At 55.0% G+C, this 12372-nt stretch overlaps 1 long non-coding RNA gene across 1 annotated transcript; it reads right to left on the reverse strand.

Annotated features, from left to right (window-relative positions):
* Positions 1-2100: 2100 nt before the first annotated feature.
* On the reverse strand, positions 2101-6601 carry LOC135327972 (uncharacterized). Its single transcript, XR_010388670.1, has 2 exons — positions 6294-6601; positions 2101-5458 (listed from the first exon to the last, which is right to left on the reverse strand). It is a non-coding gene; the product is annotated as an uncharacterized LOC135327972 (long non-coding RNA).
* Between the last annotated feature and the right edge of the window lie 5771 nt (positions 6602-12372).

The raw sequence follows: 12372 nt of genomic DNA on the forward strand, positions 1-12372 counted from the left end.
AGAATCATAACGATGGTGTAAAAGCTAGGTAGGACTTTCTGCCATTTCTGGGCTGGCCTCCGGTAGTTGATAGGATTTATTACACTGGCACTGCAGCTCGCCGTGGCTCTCAGGGGGGTGGTATTTTTGTCCGATTGAGCTGAAGAATAAAGAGCTGTAAAAGCATAAATAAATGTCTAAAGAACGTGACTTGTCCCTTACCAGCCTCCTTGCTACCATGCTGGGGCAAAACCCCTGCTCTCGAGTTTTGCCACTAGCACTGCCTCTTTGGAAAGAAAAATGTTTAAAATAACTGCACTCCGCGGAGCGCAGTGCTCCTTCCTTTGCCCACGCCAGAAAGCTTCTGCTCTTGGTACCTGTCGCAGCGATAACGGAGGAGAAGCGGGGGAGAGATCTTGCTGTTTTGCAGAAAACAGGATTATAAATTCTCGCACCGGAAAGTACCCCTCGGGATTTCATGCTCAGATGCAGCACAGGCAGCAGTGGGGACTGGCCTGCCTATTTGGGCTGCTTTGTAGAGGGTTAGGGCAGATCCACGCAAAAGTTTGCATGCTCCCTCCTGCTCATGTGTTTCCACTCGTTTTTCTCCCCTAAGCCAGCAGGGCTTTTGCTCCAGTTTGGGATGCTTCTGGTGGGAGCATCTGTCCACAAATGCAGCTCAAAAGCAGGGGAACACAGAGAAAAGGTGTGACCTGAACATCAGGGCTGACGAAGCCCCACACGAAGGGAGGTTTTATCCTCCAGTCAGCTCAGACCATCTCCCAGTACCCTCCGGACCTGGCCACTGGGACCTTGGTGAGCAGGAGGCTTTTAAGGACGACCAGGTTACCGGAAAAGCTTCCTTCTGCGTGGATTGGTGTTTCTTGTCCTCGGGAAGTGAGCTCGGGAGCCAAGGCAGGTGGATTTCCCTACAAAAGGCTGGATTTGTGGCCAGCAGGATCTGTCCTTGGCCGAACATCAGGTGATGCCCTATTTCTACATTGCAGTGGACTACCCAGTGGGGCAGTTCTCTCCTTCTGACTGAGGTGAACTTCAGAGCAGACATGTTAAATCTCCCGCTACAAGAGAGAATTAGCACTCTTAGAGCCTCCTGTCTTGGAAACCCGAGTTTGCATCCTTGGTAGATGGACAAGATGTCCTGGGAGGGCGGGGAAAGGTTTCAGGTCACTCCCTGAGGCTGAGACGTGAGACGTAATTGTGGGATTTCCCAGGCCTTCCCTGTGTCACCACTTTTTTCTCAAGTCTGCACAAAGGTGTGCTGCCAGGGCAAGGGTAAAAGCAGGGGAAAGAAATGCATTTTACGAATATCATCAAGAGCATCCAGTGTTTGTGGCATCCCTTGTGCCCATGGCCATGGGCAAGGCCCGGGTGAACCTCCATGTACTGGAGGCCAGGAGATGGATTTCGCAGTGTCTATTTGCCCTCTCTCAGACTGTCCCCCCGAGTGACAAGGGAACTTTACTGCACAAACAGTCAAAGGAGCCTCGTTGGACATCTGTTAGCCCTCACGTACAGTCCTGGTCACTCTTCAGCGGGCGATTTGGGCCCCAACACCACTTTCAACTGGGAGTGAGTGGGAGGGGATGCAACCTCACATCTTGTTCTCATTTGCAGTCGAGACACTTTCCAGCAGCAGAAACGCATGGAAATACCATCGATTTGGCTCTGCTAGCGCATTTGCAACCCCACCCGCTGCCTCTTATGGTTTGGCGTTTACCAAGCCTTCCCTGGAAGCACATCCCCCACGCAGAGCCTGGCCACGCGAGCGGCAGCGACGCGGGATCCAAGCTGGTCATCGCTCTGCAAAGCCGGCCCCGTGTCCCCGTGCCCTCCGGAGCACCACGGCACTCTCCATCCCGCTCGGCTGCCTGCCGCCGTTACCTCCAGCGCGTGCTTCCCAAGCCCGTCGATCCTGCCGTGGACGCGAGAGGGACACGAGGATCACTGGGAAAACTCCCGCATCTGCGTGGGAGCAGGCAGACACGCGCAGCACCAAGACGGGAGAGGAGAGCACTAGGTCTCGTGGGCGCGACGGCAGTAACGCCTGCTTTCAGACAAGCACCAGCAAGCAACTGGAGCCCAGTTTTCAACCAAGACCAGTCAGCAGCTAAAGGTTGTTTACTGTCCCAATGATAAAACAAAATAGTTTCCAACTGGAACATTTTAAGGAATAAATCCTAACAGCAAATCAGTAGGAATGTCCAGTCTTTAAACAGATCATTACATTTAAACACAGTCGTTTAAGGGCCAGATGAAGTTTATGGGCGTTAGGCACCGTTCTAGAGCCCTGCTAGGGCTAGCCTAATCTTTAAGTGCCCAAATCCCCTTAAAAACACGTCTCCTGTCCCTATCATCCACGCACCTTTGCCCAGGCACCGGTGCTCCAGGCATCATCCCTCGCAGCTACCAAAGTCCTGACCCACAACTCGTCGTGTCAACTTTCCTCCTTCAGCTCCCTGCGCAGCCGGGTATCCGCAACGCCGACACTTGATGTTTCATGCGGACTTTGCTGGCGGAGGGGATCGCCCAGCTGGGAGGAAGCAACCCGCCAGCCCTTCTGCAGCTCCCGCTCCAGCCTCGCCAGCCGGCCTCGAGGCAGAAAGTGCTGAAACTATTCTTTTCCCTCTTCTTGTTTGGCATCTGATTCAACTCACATTTTTCAGGTTACATTATTGACACAAAACAAACTGCTAAGCGTGATTACAGGCAGCAGGGTTTTATTTTATTTTTCTTTTGCTAAGAGGAGACACATAAACCTGAGCTGCGGCTCCAACAAACAAAAATTACTCTTAATGAACTGTCAAGAAAATACTGGCTGATCTACAATTTGGCAGCACTACAGATTATACTTGAACTACCCGGGACTGCAGCAATATGACACTGGGAGCTTTTTTTTTTTTATTGGATAAATAATGAACTGCTGAGTGAAGCGTGCAGAGTAATTACTCCGCGCGTGCACATGTGCGCGTGTGCATGTACGGCTTCATCACTCACTGAGGGAATGGTACCTATAGATCTACAGTGCAACCAGAAGTTCAAGCTGTAGCCGGGATCTGAAGTAGCAAGAAAGAAGACATAAATATCAACAGCCTTGCCCATCCCTGAGCTAGATTCAAGGCTGCAGAAAAAAACCCATGATCCCCGGCAGTTGAGGTGCTTTGGCCAAGCCTTTCTCCTGCAACGCGGCATGGAGGCGGCCAGGAGCACAGGGCAAAGCAGCTTTCTGCCTCCCTGCTGGAGCAGCCTCCCTGCCACTATGGATATCTGTCCCAAGACAGTTGGAGCCACATCCCTGCCAAAAACATCCCCATGGGCCCAGCAGCCTTGAAAACAGCTCAGGGATTTGCCTCTGGTGCTCTCCAGCAAGGCTCTTGCACAGCCTCCCAGGCCTGGTGGTGAGATGCCTTCTTCTAATTCCCAGCCTGGCCATCTCCAGGGCAGCTTATCCTTATAGCCACGGGTGTCCTTGTGCTCAAGCAGTGATTGGCATCCCGTGTGAATTTTTGGACAGCTGTCATGCTCTTTCGTGGCCTCCGTTTGGCAAGGCTAAGCAAGCCAGCTTCTCTGGGCTTCCTCTCCCAAGAGAAGCTCTCCGTTTGCCCGGACAATCCTTGCAACCCTTCCTGTCCAAGCAAGTCCTTCCTGCGCATGGTCAGCACAACCGCCTGCCCTCCTCCAGCTAATACATCAGCAGTGCCTTGCAAAAGAGCAAGACTTTTCATATTTCCCTACCTCTGCTGGAAACTCCCTGCCTTGGCGTTTCGTAGATGCCTCGTGCCGGCAGGTCAGAGTTGCCCTATCATCAGCTTATTCAGCCAGCGATCCCTGCTGCCCCGCGGCACCCTCCCAGGCAGGGGTCCCTTCCCAGCTCCAGGCCTCGTCCCCGTGTCCCCTCGGCTCTGGCATTCGGCAGCAGCATCCCTGACCGAGGAAGGGGCCGTTGCTTCGCCACGGGCCCTGCCTCCGCTATCTCGCATCTCTGCCCCTCGCTGCCTGCGTCGCAGCTCCACTTCTTCTTTCCTTGTTCTCTTTTTTTTTTTATTACGGGCATAGAGTGCTTAGCGTTCACTTTAATTCCCCTTGCAAGGGCCAGACCTCAGCTTTACTCTTCCAGGCACTGACCGGGAACCAGCTCTGATTCCTGAGCAGCCCCAGCAGCACCCTGCTTGCCCCCAGTGCCCTCTTTGGGGCTGTTACTCCCCTGGACTGGCCCAGAGACCTCCAGCAGCATCTTCTTGGTGGCATTTACCCCCTCCAGGGCAGCCCCAGCCCTGCGGCGATGGAGCTCAGCGTTTCACCCCGGAGCGAAAGGGGCTGTGCAGAGCCCTCGGGGGCACAGAGCAGCCGGAATCAGCCTCCCCTTAACGCTTGTTTCTTTAGAAATATTTCATAAAACTATCCTAAGGGCACCAGAGGGGAATATTTGTTTTTAAACGGTAGCTCGCAGCCCAGCCTCTTGCCCTGCGTCCCTCTGCCTTTCCCCGCGCCTCTCCAGCCCTCGCTGTGCAACCGGCCTCCTCGCGCTGCCGCCAGCCTCCCGGAGAGCTTCAGCCCTCATTTGCATCAAGCCACAGCGCATCCTCCGCGTCGCGAGAACCAAAACACGCACGCACGCACCTCGCCTAAGGCACCGGGCGCCGATGGGGCAAAGCATGTGGCGGAGGGTGAAACGCTCGGCGGTATCCAAAAAAACGCTCCGCGCTTCGTTAGCAGCCTGCTCTAAGGCTGGGGTGAGGCATGGGAAAACGGAGGGGAAGATGCTGCAGCGACGCAGATCGGAGCATCCCCTTGCTAATCCATACTTGTTGAAAGCACTTCGACCCCGCCCAAAGCCTCCCGCAGGGCCCCAGAGCAATATCCCAGGAATACGTGACTGCCGGTAGATGCACGGGTGAGCCAAGGGCTTGCTGCTGCAGCAGGACACTTTGCATCGAGCAGGACTTTGTTGTTGCAGAGTCGAGTGGCAGCAAAAAGGGTTTGAAGGGGAAAACGGAGCTGGGATGTAGTGGCATGTCCCAAACCGCCGTCCCCTCGCTCAGTCCAGGAATGCTGGCCACGTGCAAAACCTGATGTGTGCTCGCTGTTTGGGTAGCACAAGGACGTTTCTGTTTTAAATGCAAGGAGCCAGCCTTTATCCAAGCTTGCTACGAAGCCACTCGGTGCCTTTGAGGGAGATTTGCCGGTGCTTGGCTCCGTAACAGGCCTTTGCCTGGGGGGCACCACGCAGAGACCTTCCTCCCCCACGGCGCCGAGCTCAGCACGATCCATCGACAGGCACCAGCGGCACCGATTCACGCTCGCTGAGCCTCGGGCCCATCCCGTGCGGTATTTTTAGCCGCTTCACTTCTAACAGATCAGCTGCGCGAGCGGGAGGGCCGCCCGCCGCGCCGGGCCGGGCGAGGGCTGACGTTGCATGATGCAACACCGCTGCAACATGACTCTGTGTCATCTGGAAAACCTGAAAGGAAGGAAGAAAGGGGGGGGGGAGGTTGGAGTGAAAAAAACCCCTGTTTTTAAACCGTGGTTTTGTTTAGCTGGGTTACGGTAAAGCTGTCTGGGAGAAACTTGGAGTGAGGATGAAGATGGGTGCAGCTGAGAAAGGCCAGCGTGGGCAAAAAGCACTCGTTTTAAGGGATGCTCCAAGCACCGTTTTGTTCCCAGAGGAAAGCAAGGCAAAAAAAGAGCTATATATTGAGCCAGTTTGAAAAGACTCAGCCCAGGCAGACGACCCTGTGCCAAGTGCTCTGAGCAGCCTCCGTGTACCAGCCCGGAGGTCACCTCTGCCCAGCTGAAATTTATGAAAAAAAAAAAAAAAAAAGAAAGAAAAGTCCTGCTTGATAAACAACTTAAAAAAATTCTGGATTTTTTTTTTCGTTGTTGTGTTTCAAATTACAGAAGTTCCTGAAAGGGAAGTTTATTGGTTTCAGGTGCTATTTTGGGGGCTTCTTTAACGCAAAAAAAGCTTTTATTGCATCGCCGAGGTTTTGCCAGCTGCCGGGCCACGCTGTAAGCCGGGCTTTGTTTGTCCGCTTTACACCGCCGAGCAGATCGGCAGTAGGAAGAGCCTGCTGGAAAGGGCGCGCAGCCTTGCAGAGGAAGAGGCTGGAGGAAACCAGCATTTCCCACAGCAGAGCAAAGTCCCAAGTCACCGCTTAAAACAGCAGCGGCTTTAGGAGAGGTCCGTGCGCGTTCCCCTTAAAGCCAGCCACAGCCTCCAGCCGGGGCAGCTCCTGGTGCCGCTCGCCTAACCGGGCGCCTTCCCCCGCCGGCCCTCCTTCGTCAGCATGACTCACGGTAACGAGATCCTTTGGGTAGTCACACGTCCTTCCCAGGCATACAGCGAGCCCGAGTTTCAGAAAGTGCCCAGCAGCCTTCCCCAAACCTCCCCGCCAGCTCTGCCCGGGGCAGGGGCTGCTCTTCTTCGCGTTACTGCTCCGCGGCTAAACTTTCCTACCCCTCCCCAAGCTGCCAGCTGCCGGTTCAGCAGCTCCGGGGTGATTCCTCCCCTGCTTTCTGCTCTTGCTGCTATCGCGTTCCCGGGATCTGTGAGCAAACATCCAGCCCCCCGTCTAATTAAACGGCAGGGCTTCGCCTGCCCTATCTCTTTGCTCCATCGCTTTGCGCTCTGCTCTGCTGCTTTCATTTCACTTTTTTTTCGTTCCCACCGTGAATAAGCATGGATGAGAAGGCCGGGGCTGAGAGAGCACTTTCCCGGGTAACAAACAGCTGAGCAACAGGACATGGAGTGTCCCTACCAATTTGAAGACTCCGAAGTTCATCCGAAATTCCCCAGCCATTCAAAGCTTTAGGCTTGGGCTGGTCCTAAAAAGGCAGCCAGGTTTTTTTGTTAAAGAAGACAGCAAGAAGTGCAGAGGCCATTCAGATGCCTCTAAGCTGGGGAGAGATGTCAGCAAAAGTTTGCACTCACCAGTTTTAAAGCCTTTTTTGCTCTTTTCCATCCTGACCGCCACCTCAGTCCCCATCCAGGTGTGAGGCGGAAAGCCTGATGGAGAGGGGCAGGGCGCCCCGTTCATACGCAGCTTTGGGACCAGGCTTGCAAAGCTCCTCGTGTCACACACATAAGCACTTAGGCAACAAAGATCTAGATGATATCCCGATAAATCTGGTGTATGGGACGCAAATTCTGTTTTAATCCTTGGGAAAAAGCCCTTATAACGTAAGCAGCTCAAGGCCTTTGGAAGCACATTACTCCATGTCCTTGACCTCGGAGGCAGGACGTTGGCTCAGCGGTGTCTTCAGGCGGGTTTGGGGTCTGGGACCACATTTTCCCAAGGACCCTGGGTACCAGTGACACGTGGGGCGCTGAGCTTTCCCAGCAAGTGACAAAGAGGAGGGATGGCTGGGCAGGGAGCAATGCCACCGCTCTTGCCGCGTCTGCGGGAGCGAGGAGTCACGCTGCCAGCCTGGCCGGGGATCAGACAAGGGTAAGGCTTGTGTCTCTGCCACCGAGCCTCAGGCTGCTCCGGCTCCCAGCAAGGCTCCAAGCTCTGCCCGGCTGCGGTGGACTAGCTCTTCCTCCTTGGAAGCAAGTCAAACCCCGCCCGGGGCTCCATCAGCGCAAGCTGAGCGCCCGAGCGGCTGCCCTTGAGCGCGGCACCGCAAGGAAGGACGGGACACCAGCACACTGCTTTCTGCGGAGGGATGCTGCCGTGAGAGCCCTCTCAGGAGGTGCAAATGCCCCACGCCAAGCTGGGACGGGGCTGGGTGCCGTTCGTGACCGCCCTGCGGGACGAGGCGGTGGGAAACCCGGCTCTGAGCAAGGGGCTGGAGCGGCTTGCACGGACACGCTGTCACACCTCTTTCTTCTGCGGTGACTCATTTTGGAATGAGCTCATTGCCCTGCCTGAACCCGGCGACCTCGGCGAGACAACAGGAAAGACAAATCCCGCGCCGGCGGCTGGCGGGTTTGCTCCTACACCTGCCCGGCCGTTCCCAGCAAGCCGGGTTGGCAAGGCCCACCGGAGGCACGTAACCCTGGTCCACCCAAGACACAGACCCTTTCTTTCTGTGGTCTCAGAGGATTACTCGAGCAATTAATTCAAAGCACTGCCCATTTTATCTCTGTTTGGGTGACGACGAACTTCTGCTCCTTAAAGGGAAAGAAAAAAGTCGATTACAGAAAAATACGTCTTAAAGGATTGTTGCCACAGAGCCGTGCATACATCTGTTCTTAACAGGTTTCAGCTGAAACTACCGAAAATATACATAGGTCTATTTATGTGGAATGATTTAAATATGATAAGCTTACAATTTTGAGGATATCAGTAGGTTTCACTATGAAAAAGTAAGCGTTTCTAAATGCGCCTGGTCTACGTGGGCTCATTGCTGTTTATTGCAGAGGTTGTTGAGAATATGGAAGTTCTCAGCATTGCAAGCTTAGCTCCAAACCAGCTCAAGATGTTCTCCTGTCCTTCCCTCCAGCATCGTTTGCTAATTGCAAGCAGTAGCCAAGCCCTCCCGTCCTCCTCGTTGAATCCCATCGATGGCGAGGGAAGGAGGGAAGAAACCCAAACTGGCTTTGGGCAGGATCTTGTGGTTGTGATCCTGGGGGTATCCAGTCTTTGCCTCTCTCTAGAACAGGGATGAGGTCCCCAGTTGTGTGCTAACATTATGTTGCGGATGCACAGACTGAACTTGGCACCGGACAATAAAGCAGCACGACGGGAAGTGGCGATATTAAAAATGTGCCATCAAAAATAATAGGCTGAGATTGGCACCTGGCAAGCCCTTCGAGGAGGCCTGACGCTGTCAGTGGGGTTCTCATTTCCCACGGCACCCTGCTGTGGCATCACTTGTTTTATTAAATCAAAATGTCCCTTTTTAATAAACGTCACAGTGGAAAACAATAGTGAATGACAGTTTCATTAGATCTGGATTTATAGGGGTGGGATTGGATTTAATTCAGGATTACTTTTTATTTCATTTTTCGTATTAACCTGTTAAATTGATCATCTGTTTTCAAAGAAACTCTTTGTTAGAGAATGGCAAGGTGCGACCCTGGCCTACCTTGTGCCAGGCTGGAGCATCTCAGCAGGAAAAGCTCCGTGACACAAGAGATACGGGATCCCATTAAAAGCAGGAATGCTGAAGAGCAGCTCGAGGTAGAAGTGGAAGCCCAAAGCACCATCTCCTAGAGCCCTCCAGTGCCAGCAGAGACCAGGCAGTGCACAGCTGCCTTTCCAGCCCGCAGCTCCCAACGCATTCGCCCAACACCAGGGCGATGTTAAACCAGGCACGGTATTAAACCAGGCACGTTGGCTCTGCATCCCGCAGGAAGAATCCTGCAGAGAGCAAATCTGCTGTCTTTGTGGCCTCCGGAGTGCCACAAGACCACAGGAAGGAGAAAGCGTGGCCAAAACTCCTGGCTCAACTCTTTCCTTATGGAATTCGACCTCCCGCAAAAAATGATAATCTAGGATTTTGTGGAGACACACAAGCTAAAGCGTGTGTTAGACAGGGTTTAACATTGCTACGAGAGGTTACAGGATCGCACCTAAATGCCGCTGGTTCATGCAGAATTCATTCACAGGAGCAGCCCTGGACCTTTGCCGGGATGTAAGCACCAAGAAAGACCTTCTGCAGTGGCCTCCAGCTGTGTGGGGGGTAGAGAAGTGCCACCAGGAACGGGTTGACCGACACCACAGGAACAACCTGACGGCGAGTCAGATTTACTCTACGGAGGGATGAACACAGCCCAAGGCACTGCGGTTCAGCTTTGTGCTCCCAGGCAGCTCTGACCTCGCAGCGTCCTCTCTGGGGAGCAGGGCTGGGGTGCAGCTGGGTGGGTGAAGCGAGAGAGCCCATCGGGCTTTCCCTGCCCTAAGCCAAAATCTGCGGCTGTGCCCTAAGCCAAAATCTACGGCTGTGCCCTAAGCCAAAATCTACGGCTGTGCCCTAAGCCAAAATCTGCGGCTGTGCCTTGCGTGTTGGCTCAGCGCTCACAGCCACCGCTCCCCGGTGCTCGATGCCGTCACCCAGAGAGCCCGGCTCAGCGTGGAGGCAGTGCCGAAGAGGCAGTAGAGACGTGCAGCCACGCGCTGCTGGAGGGAGGACAGACGCGAGGGTTATGTAGCGTGAAAAGGAGAACCGAGAGAGACCCAATGGACTCTTTCCAAGTGATAAAGAGGAGAAAAACTGCCTCGTTCCCTCTTGTCTCATCGCAGAGCGAGAACAACCTGCAGGCTTGGTGCAGGGAGCGAAAGCCGGAGATGGATGGGCACCGTTCCCCGGGGAATACACGGCTCATCTCTGCCGAGCAGCGGGGCAGGGCTCGCAGGAGCCCGGCAGCCCTGAGCTCCCACGCTGCTGCTCTTGCCCTGCCCGCTCCAGTGGCCTGAAGGGCTGCCGGGGCTTGCTCTCCGTCACAGGGGAACACCTCGCACCCCTTGGCCCTGGGCCTGGTTTCGTCCATCCCACCATCCCCACGCCTCCCTCCGCCGCGCGTAGCTGTGTGCTCGTGACCCTTTCCCTGTGGGAGCCCACCTTCCTCCCGGCCAGCTCGTGGGGCTGCTCCGGGCTATGGGACCTGCACGGTTCCTCTTCTCTGAGTCCCTCGTACAGCGGGTGATTGGGAAATACGTTCCTCTCGTTGTCCGTTTGGAGGTTTTGAGCCTTTGACTTCGAAGACTCCAAGCAATTGGATCCGCACCCAATATCGTGATTTTTGTAGCGCTTTGGGATTGCTCACCCCACGATCCCGCCTGCTTTTCTGCCTGTCCTTCCACCCCCCGGACCCGATCCCAGGCAGCACAGTGACAGCTGAACTTGCACAACAGCCTCCCGAGAGGACCATTACGAGAAGAATACGGACCAGGTCTGGCGGGATATATTTAACCTACAGCTAAGAAAGAAAAATAAACAAACACGACTACATAAGCAGCTGGTAGATCAAAGCAGCCTGGCTTTGAGGCACGGGTCACGAGAGCCCGGACTCTGGGGTCACGCGAGGCTTGCTCAGGCTCTGGCTTTCCTCTAGCAGCCGAGTCTAGGACGGGAGGCTTTGCAAGGAGCTGCTCTTCCCTCAAGCTGCCGGATTCCTCCAAAAGCCACAACCAGCTGGAAACGGAGCCAACATCACAGCAAGGGGGGGTCCGACCAGTTCAGCCCCTACCGCTGCTTGCAGGCAGGCTCCACGCTGCCGAGCCCCAAGGACCACCAAACACCCCTTATCCCCAGCCGCCGGCACCGGGAGGGTCCCGGCAGGGCTCTGCCAGGCCGGGTGCTCGCGTTACGAAACACCGCGGAGCAGGTCGGGCCAGGTGAAAGCTGCCACGCCGAAGCCTTTGGCAAGGCGCCCCGTGACACCCAGCTCGTTGCCGCGTCCCCGGGCTGGCACGCCGCCGTGATGCTCCGGCTCCGCGCGGCCGCGAGCGAAGCCGAGCGAGGCACCGGGGCTGGCGCCAGCCCAGCTGTGACTCCCGTTGTTCCCAGCGGCTGCACACATGGTTCCTATCAGGAGCACGGCTCGCGGCTCAGGGGCGGAGCGCTCCGAGGCTGCACGGCTTCGGCAGATCCTGGTGTCCGCTTCCAGCTCGTGGAGCGCATTAACGATTCTCTCGTGCTCAGCAGAAACCATCCTGGCCGTGCAAGCGGGCTGCTCTTTCGTGGCCGTCCAAAGCTACAGGAGATATGAAGCCATGCTGCCATTTTTTTTTTTTCCAATGACTCGTATGTGACCTTTCAAACACCTGTTCAGCTTTAAACATCTAAAAATACCCACCAATTTTTGCATTTACTTTTCATATTGAAACAAAGCTCACTGTTTTCAGTGGGTTTTCTTCTATCTGCTGGTAGGTTCTAGGATGTTCTACCTCTTGTCTATTTAAAATCCTCATAGGTGGGCACTGAAAGCAGTGGGCAGCTTGCAAGTGCAAAGACTGAAACGGACTCTAGGAAGGACTAAGGAAAGGAGGAGAGTATTAGATGGGGCCCAGACATAACCCAAGGCTTCTCTTCTGCGTGTGTGCATGTGATGTTTGGTTGAGATGCCAGGAGATTCAGCTCGTTTTTTTGTTGCTTCAGCTTTCCAGGCAAGCAGTTCAGCAAGCCTTCCTCCCACAAGGGTTTTTGAACACTCACTTTCTTGCCCAGATCTTCGAAGCCTGGCCAGCAAGGAGGTGAGCGGAGGCGGAAAACCCTCCCCTGCTCCATACCACAAACCGGCCCGACACTCACGGTCTTTGCGCGCTGAAATCCCGACTCAGAGCGAGGGCTTTGCTCCGTCGCGTGCCGTGCCCGGGAGGATGAACCCCTTGCAGCGGGGAGGGAATGGCGTGCGAGGTGGCCCGCCCCAGCGCTTCGGCTTCGCTGCGGTGCAAAGCTCGATGCTTCCCGAAGAAGCAAAGGCCAAGT

This window comes from Dromaius novaehollandiae, chromosome 3 (genome assembly GCF_036370855.1).
Source record: "Dromaius novaehollandiae isolate bDroNov1 chromosome 3, bDroNov1.hap1, whole genome shotgun sequence".
NCBI lineage: Eukaryota > Metazoa > Chordata > Aves > Casuariiformes > Dromaiidae > Dromaius > Dromaius novaehollandiae.